This window comes from Triticum dicoccoides, chromosome 4A, assembly GCF_002162155.2.
Source record: "Triticum dicoccoides isolate Atlit2015 ecotype Zavitan chromosome 4A, WEW_v2.0, whole genome shotgun sequence".
NCBI lineage: Eukaryota > Viridiplantae > Streptophyta > Magnoliopsida > Poales > Poaceae > Triticum > Triticum dicoccoides.
Genome location: NC_041386.1, coordinates 721,629,374 through 721,637,199, shown reverse-complemented (window position 1 = coordinate 721,637,199; position 7,826 = coordinate 721,629,374). Strand labels below are relative to the sequence as shown.

At 43.3% G+C, this 7,826-nt stretch overlaps 1 pseudogene; it reads left to right on the top strand.

Moving 5' to 3' along the window:
* The first annotated feature begins 4,447 nt into the window (after positions 1 to 4,447).
* LOC119284253 lies at positions 4,448 to 6,034 on the top strand (annotated as a pseudogene).
* The last annotated feature ends 1,792 nt before the right edge of the window (positions 6,035 to 7,826 follow it).

The window sequence follows — 7,826 nt, the reverse complement described above, 5'->3', positions numbered from 1 at the left end:
AGTGCTGCCGGCGGAGGAGGGAGGAGGGGGCGGCCGGAGGCGGAGGGAGGAGGGCACGGTGGGAGGAGGAGGGAGGGAAGGAGGGAGTACCTCGGTGGCGGACGGACGACCGGTATCGGCGCGGGCGAGAGTGACTGAGAGGGAGAGTGAGTGAGAGAGGGTCGGACGCGTGGGGGGATAAGGTAGGGTTAGTAGTAGCGCGGGTTAGGTAGAAGCGCTCAGCTAAGGAGAATAGCAGTAGCGCTGGTCGAGGATACGCGCTACTGCTAAGTTGGGCTAGCCATGTGCGCCCAGTTCAGACATAGCAGCATCGCTTTTAGCTAGTACGCGCTACTGCTAAAGTTGTAGCATTAGCACTGTTTGTTTACACACGCTGTTACTAAGTAGCAGTAGCGCATGATTTTGTCCAGCGCTACTGCTAAGATGTTGTGTATAAGGTTTTCCCTAGTAGTAGTGGTTTGGGAATATATGTGAATATATAGGAGGAAGATCTAGGTCAGGGGGTCACCGAGGGGCCCACAAGGTAGGGGGCGCACCCTCCCCCCTTGTCGCCACCTCGTGGCTCTTCTGACTTGGTTTCCAAGCCTCCTGGGTGTTTTCTGGTCCAAGAAAAATCATCACGAAGGTTTATTCCGTTTGGACTCTGTTTGGTATTCCTTTTCTGCGAGGCTCAAAAACAAGGAAAAAACAGAAACTGACATTGGATATTAAATAGCATATTAAGGCATATAAAACATGAAAACAGATAATATAATAGCAAGGAACAATAAAAAAATTATAGATACGTTGGAGACGTATCAGCATGGTAGAAACCATTTAGTAGTACCGAGGGGTATAAACCAGCGCTAATACTATCAACTTAGTTGTAGCGAGGCGTATAAACCCGCGCTACAAGTAGCCGTAGCGTGGGGTATAAACATGCGCTACTAGTAAGCTTCTACCTATAAGTTTTTCCCAAGTAGTGCCAGGGTTCTGCTGTTGTTGTTGTTGCTGTTGTTGTGATGGCAACCTCCTTTTTCCCCGAACATGATCATTACACCTAAGCGTGATTTTATTATCACACCCAAGGTGAAACAGCTTGCTCTGTTAAGGGAGCAGTGACATCGGTTCATTCTAGCGGCGGTAGTAGTTGTTCGGTGGTCTAAGGAACTTGAGGTAAATCTTTATTACGTTTCATGTGTTTCATACTTCTAATGAACACTTATAATAGACCCTGAACCTTTCGACCAAAAAAATGCAAACTAAACTACCTACCATTTACTTGCTGACTTACCACGATGTTTTGGAAGGTAGAAAGTACAATAAAGAATATATTCCCACTGTACTTTTTACTCTGCATATTACTCATCAAAGTTTGACCAAGTTTATACAAAAAATTATTAGCATTCACATAACAACACCAAAGTGAGATTCATCTTGGAATATATTTTGATATTATACTCATTAGGTATGAACGATGTTAATATTTTCTAATATAAATTTGGTCAAACTTAGCAACTTAAATAATAACAGAAATCTAATACACGGAGTAAAAAGGACCCGAGTGAGTACAATAACAATAGAAATAATGAGCAAACTAAGGCCTAAAATGTGGAACGTTAGGCCATAGCTTGGGATGCATTCACCTTGGGAGAACTACCTACTGCTTTGTTTAGTGCACCCCCTTGAAAGGCCGGCCCTGAGGAGGGGCAGAGGGGGCGGCCGCCCCGGGCCCCCCAAGCAAAGGGCCCCCATCCAGGTACTATCCACGTAGGCCATGGCCCAGGGAGACTGCGCACACAGAGATGCATGCAGGTAGCCCATGAAGACGCTCATTGTTGGGGGAGCTCCTAATTGGCGCTGCGGGCGCCAGTTCCCTTAGCTGGCGCCCACGCACCATCTCCCCGTGGGCCGGCCCATATAGGGATGGGTTCGCTCCTGGTTCTCTCCGTCGATGGGTGTTCGCTAAATTGATCGATTGCTGGTTCCCTCCGTCGCTGGGTGTTTGCTCCATCGATCGCGTTTACAGGTCCGTACACTTAAAAAAACAGTCAACCGTTGATATTATGAAAAACAAATCACAAAAAAGAAAAGAAAAAAAAATTGAATTCAAAAATGTTCACTGGCTTTGAAGAACAGTTCATCATTTTCTACAAAACGTTCGTGTAATTTTAAGAAAAGTTCATCAAATTTGAAATGGTTCTTGCAATTTTTAAAAAAGTTCATCAAAATTTCCAAAAAAAGTTCATCGAATTTGAATAAAGTTCATCCAAATTAAAAAAAGTTCATCGGATTTGAAAAAAAGTTCATCAATTCTAAAAAAAGTTCATCAATTTTGAAAAAAGTTCATCATATTTGAAAAAGTTCATCGGATTTGAAGAAAATTTAATTGGATCTGAAAAAAGTTCATCGACATTGAAAACGAATTCGTTGACTTTGAAAAAAGTTCACGGAAGTTGTAAAAGGTTGAGAAAAGAAAACCAAAGTGGAGTAGACAAATAGAAGAGGAGACTGAAATATATTTACGCAAATCAGCTCGTGGCCGAGTGGCTAGACCCTAGCGCTTGCGGCGAAGTGGTTCCTGGTTCGATACCTCGTTCATGCACTTTTTGACTTTTTCCTAAAAGCAGAAGAAAAAAAAAAAGCAAAACGGGCCGAGCCCAGCTAACGCGGCTGCAGGCGCCGGTTAGCCCCATTGTTGGGATTTGATTTGTTAGGGCATGTACAATGGTTGATAAGATAGTCTTATCTTAAGTCTTGCATGTGATTTAGAGATGACAAAAAAATTTGTCTACAATGGGTCATATCTTAGCCTTATCTTCAATAACTAGTAATTCCTAAAAATATGGTGAGACATATTGTGCTAAGAGATCACCTCTTGTCTTCTCTTAAATAAGAGAAGACAAGTCTTTTCTTATGAGTTCTCTCTCCTCCACCTCGTCATCTATCCTACGTGGCATTGCTAAGATAGAACCATTGTACATGCCCTTAGCCTGTACGCTTCTCTCAAACAAGAAAATGCTTAGCCTGGTTGCCTTGCCCTAGACAGATTATTGGGTTTCCTTCTCATCTCTATGACCTTCCTTATTCAATCTATTCCCCAATCTCCTATGGTCATCGCCGAACAAGCAATGGGCAGCCTGGTCTCGCCGTCGCAGCTTTCTCCTCCTACATCGGCGGCGGCGACAACCGCAAGCCGGTGGTGGGGGCGGACGTGGGAGCGGCGTTCATGCTAGACTCCAAGGGGAGGACGACCATGGTAGGGCACGCAGTGCTGATGAAGTTCACGAGTTGCCAAGTCGATTAACTCCACTGGATCTGCTCCGCTCTTCACGCGATTGACACACACACAGTGATGCAGATCGCTGAGCGCCTTCCATCATACATCAATATAAATCGCAACATCGCGGATCTCCCGATCAGGTGATAACGGACACTGATCCAAATGATCTGAGGTAATATTACCTATTTCCCATATCTATATTGCTAATTGAGTATTTTATATTGGCACGCATGCTTGATGCATAGCTTTGTGGTGTTCAAACTTTGATGTAATTTATTTATTTAATTTGAGTTGTGTGTCGTAATGTCGCCTACTCCTAGAATACTTGCATTTGATAAAAAGAGGAAAAAGAAAACAAAGTGTGGTTAACTTGATAGAATTACTGAGAGGAGCCATCGACTCAATCATAAGTGAATTTTATTGATGATTGTTAGATGAAATTTTGAAGGTAATATGTATAAATTATTTGATATGAATGCTTCTTTTCGAAAATACAAAGGTAAACATGGTTCCATCTACACCCGTACGAATACTAATTTTTTAAAAAGTATTAGAAAAATTCAAAACATTCTGAAATTTGGCGGTATAAAACTCGGTCGACCATTCTACTCACAAAATACATGTCCTGTCGGATTTGTGCACTTATGTGATCATGTATTCTTAGAGTGATTATTTTAAGGGCTCCAAATTATAGTTTCGCCCCGGACCGGCAAAATATCAGGACCGGCCCTGCTTGAAAGCAGGTGCATGTCCAGCTGGTGCCCGTGCTCGCATAGTTTGTTTTGTTCAAGGAAGGGTGTGCTTGGTCGCATAAGTTTATTTTTGTTGTTTTCGAAGGCAGTGCCGGCGTAGGTTAGGCTGACACGGTAATACATAATAGTATAGCTTTGCTTTAGATCTCAGATCTGGACCTCAGCAACTCAACCGAGCTGCTGGTTCCGTATCAACCAACTACGACTACTGCTCTGCGGCATCGACCAGCACCATACATCCTAGTTCTTTCTGCAGGCTGGCCTTCACCTCAAGGTTAGTATTGCTCTCTCCAGCCCTGAGAACGCTCTACTTCTGCTTTGCCTAGGTACTTACGTACAGTACTGATCTACAATTGGTAGGAAAATGGGTTCACTTTCGATATGATTTGTGAAGATCCATTGATTGTCTCTTCTTCCAGGTTAAGCAAATAACATGGAGCATGGGGCAGTGGCGCCTAGTCCTGTGCCGTTCCATTTGTTAAAAGCTATCACGGACGATTTCTCTGTGGACCGAAAACTTGGTGCGGGTGCTTACGGAAGTGTTTACATGGTAAGATTCCAACACAGATTTCATGGTATACAGTTATACCTGGGTGCTTACGGAAGTGTTTACATGGTAAGATTCCAACACAGATTTCATGGTATACAGTTATACCTGGACCACTACAATGCAGGTCACCACATATTTATGACCGGGACCATTTTTCCGTTAGGATCAAATATGCATTTTACATATATTTCTGCACACAGAAGATGAAACAGCGTTAGATATTAAACAGGGGGTGCATGATGATGGGGAAACTATTGCTGTCAAGATGCTTCATCACATGCCAGGACTTGATGATCAGCAATTTGAGAAGGAGTATCTTAATCTTGCAAGTCTCCAGCACCACAATATTATGAAGTTAGTTGGCTATTGCCACGAAACTCAGCGAGAATATGTACCTTACAATGGAAAGATGGTTCTTTGTGATAAGACAAACAGGGCGCTCTGTTTTGAGTACATGCAAAACGGAAGCCTAGACAATTTTCTTCAAGGTGGGAAGGTGCTCTATTAATTTGTACTCTCTCCGTGACATAATATAGCAGCGTTTTTGACACTACACTTGTGTAAGAAACGCTTTTATATTATGAGACGGAGGGACTAAATATGATGTCAATGAATTTTTCTTCAGATTACACTGAGAACACTCTGTTTCCGTTGTTACTACAGATGAATTTAGTGGACACAGTTGGGACACACGCTATGCGGTAATTAAAGGCATTTGTGATGGTTTGAAATACCTTCACGAGGAGCTACAGCCTCCTATTTACCATTTGGATTTGAAACCGGCCAACATATTGCTGGATGAGAATATGACAGCGAAAATTGCTGACTTTGGATTGTCAAAACTCTATGGAGATGGACTTACACAGATCACGACAAGCTCCGTAGGAACATTGTAAGCTGAATTCTTCAGATGTCAACAGAACTTTCCTGTTAACTTGGGATTCTGTATGTAGTAGACGTATCGAACCAAATAACATATATGACATGTGTTGCAGTGGTTACTTGCCGCCAGAATACATAGATCGCCAGTTGGTTTCAAATAAGTTGGACATATTTAGCCTGGGTGTAATAATCATAAAGATAATGACAGGACATAAGGGTTACTCTCAGATTGCTGATATGTCTGCCCGAGAATTCATTGACCATGTAAGATGAACTGTTTCCTCAAATCATGGAGTTGAAATAATTTAGCTTTTTTGCTGCATATATTACTTTGTGTTTTCCTAATGTATTGCCATCATTTATGGTCCAAACTTCTAGGTACATGCGAACTGGAGAAATAGGCTATAAGAAACATCAAGTGATGCACTGGAATCTTACGCTGAACAAGTGAAGACATGCATCCAAATAGCTTTGAGTTGTGTAGAGTCCGATCGATACAATAGACCCAGTATAGGAGATATTATCATTAAGCTGAATGAGACAGAGACTTTGACCCAGTTATCTCGTGCATTGGTAATCAATCCTGGCGGGTCGATATCAGGGGGGAAGGTGTGTCATCAGCTACTTTTTTACTTTGCTATGGTTTTCTTCATCTTTTTTTCTGAGCAACATCCCAAAATTTTCACACCAACATAAGCATAAACAATAGTGCTAATATAGCTTCGCTCATACAGCTTACAAAACTTAGGACTCCCACGAAGGTAGGATCGTGGGGTGGACTTAATATAGGTACCATGCACGACATAGATGACATACCTCAGCGTTTACGAAGTATGACGATCCGCTCTGGTGACTGCATCGATACGCTTTCCTTCTCTTACATCAATCAAGCCGGGAAGATCATCACGGCTGGTCCTTGGGGTGGTGGTGGAGGCAGGGGTCACCCAACGGTGAGGCTATATATAGTTTTTTCCCAATAATTTGCCTTTTACTCCATCCGTTGTTTAATGCAAGGCATATGATGACAATCCAAACAAACCTTAAATTAATTATACAATATCTTTGTTGATGTGCCTAAGATTATAATTAATCATATGAAAGTGCTTTGCAATAAGAACTCATTCAGGTCAGATTAATTTCACATCCACGACATCATTTGAGATTATAACTAAGCTCACTGATAGTTCATTGGTTTAATTGAGATTGTCAAAATATGCCAACATGTTTTAACGGCTCAGAATATGTTCACGGAAGGAATCACCATAACTAACAATGGCATCACTTGCCAATATTGTGTGTAGATCGTGCTGGGCCCTTCAGAGTTTCTCAAAGAAGTGTCCGGAACTGTTTATCAGAACGAAGAAGTATGTTCACTAAAGTTTGTGACCAACGTCAGAACTTATGGGCCTTATGGAGGACGTACGCGTGTGCCTGGATATCCTTTCAGCGCTGAGGTGCCGGAGGGCAATAGTATCGTCGGCTTCTTTGTGCGTTCTAGCCATGTCATCAATTCTATTGGTATTTACATGATGTAGACAGATTTCGGGCAGACTATCACTTGTTCTCAACAACGTTAGAGACAGTTTCCAGAATAAAAAAAACATTATGCATGCTCTCCACACATGGACTGTTTCTCCTTGGCTGCCGTGTTATCATTTGTGTGACATATCTAAAGCTGCTTGTCCTTGTTTGCTGTGCACTGTACTAGTTTATCCGTCTGCATCACGTGATCAGCACCTCTGGCGCCAACTGGTGCTGACATCCCGTTCCGTGGTTGAATGCAATGGCAGTGGGGTCTCTGGAAAATGTCTCAGGGCATCTCCAACGAAACCGCAAATTTCCTCTCATCTCCGTCTGCGGACATGAATGCAGGGCGCCGCTATCCAACGCAGCCCACATATATTTCAAACTCTTTTTTAACAAACTGGATAAAATTCATGCAGAAAAGGCCGGATTTCATATAAACATGCCGACATTCATGAAAACACGGACATTTAGAAGATAAACCGACCCAACCCTAAACCTATCCTTCAACGGCGGCAGCCGGCGTCGAAGTCCTTGTTGTCCTCCATCCGCCGTCTCCGTGAGCACCGGCGATAAGAACCTGAAGTGAAGGTGCGGTCTTCGGCGAGGAAGAGTAGAACACGGCAGACGGGACGGCCACATGGGACACCAGGCCCCGCCACCTCCCATGTCCTTCTCATCCTTGGAGGAGTCTCCGACCTGTCCATCGCCAATGGACGTGAGGTCTACGATGGAGATGCTGGCGCTGGCGCTGTTGTCGTCCAACTGGCCACTCGATAAGTTTGTCGGCGACCCGTAGGAGAGGCGCAGCTGGCGTTGTTCTCATCCGCGATCGCCTACAGCCGCACCTCAGCGG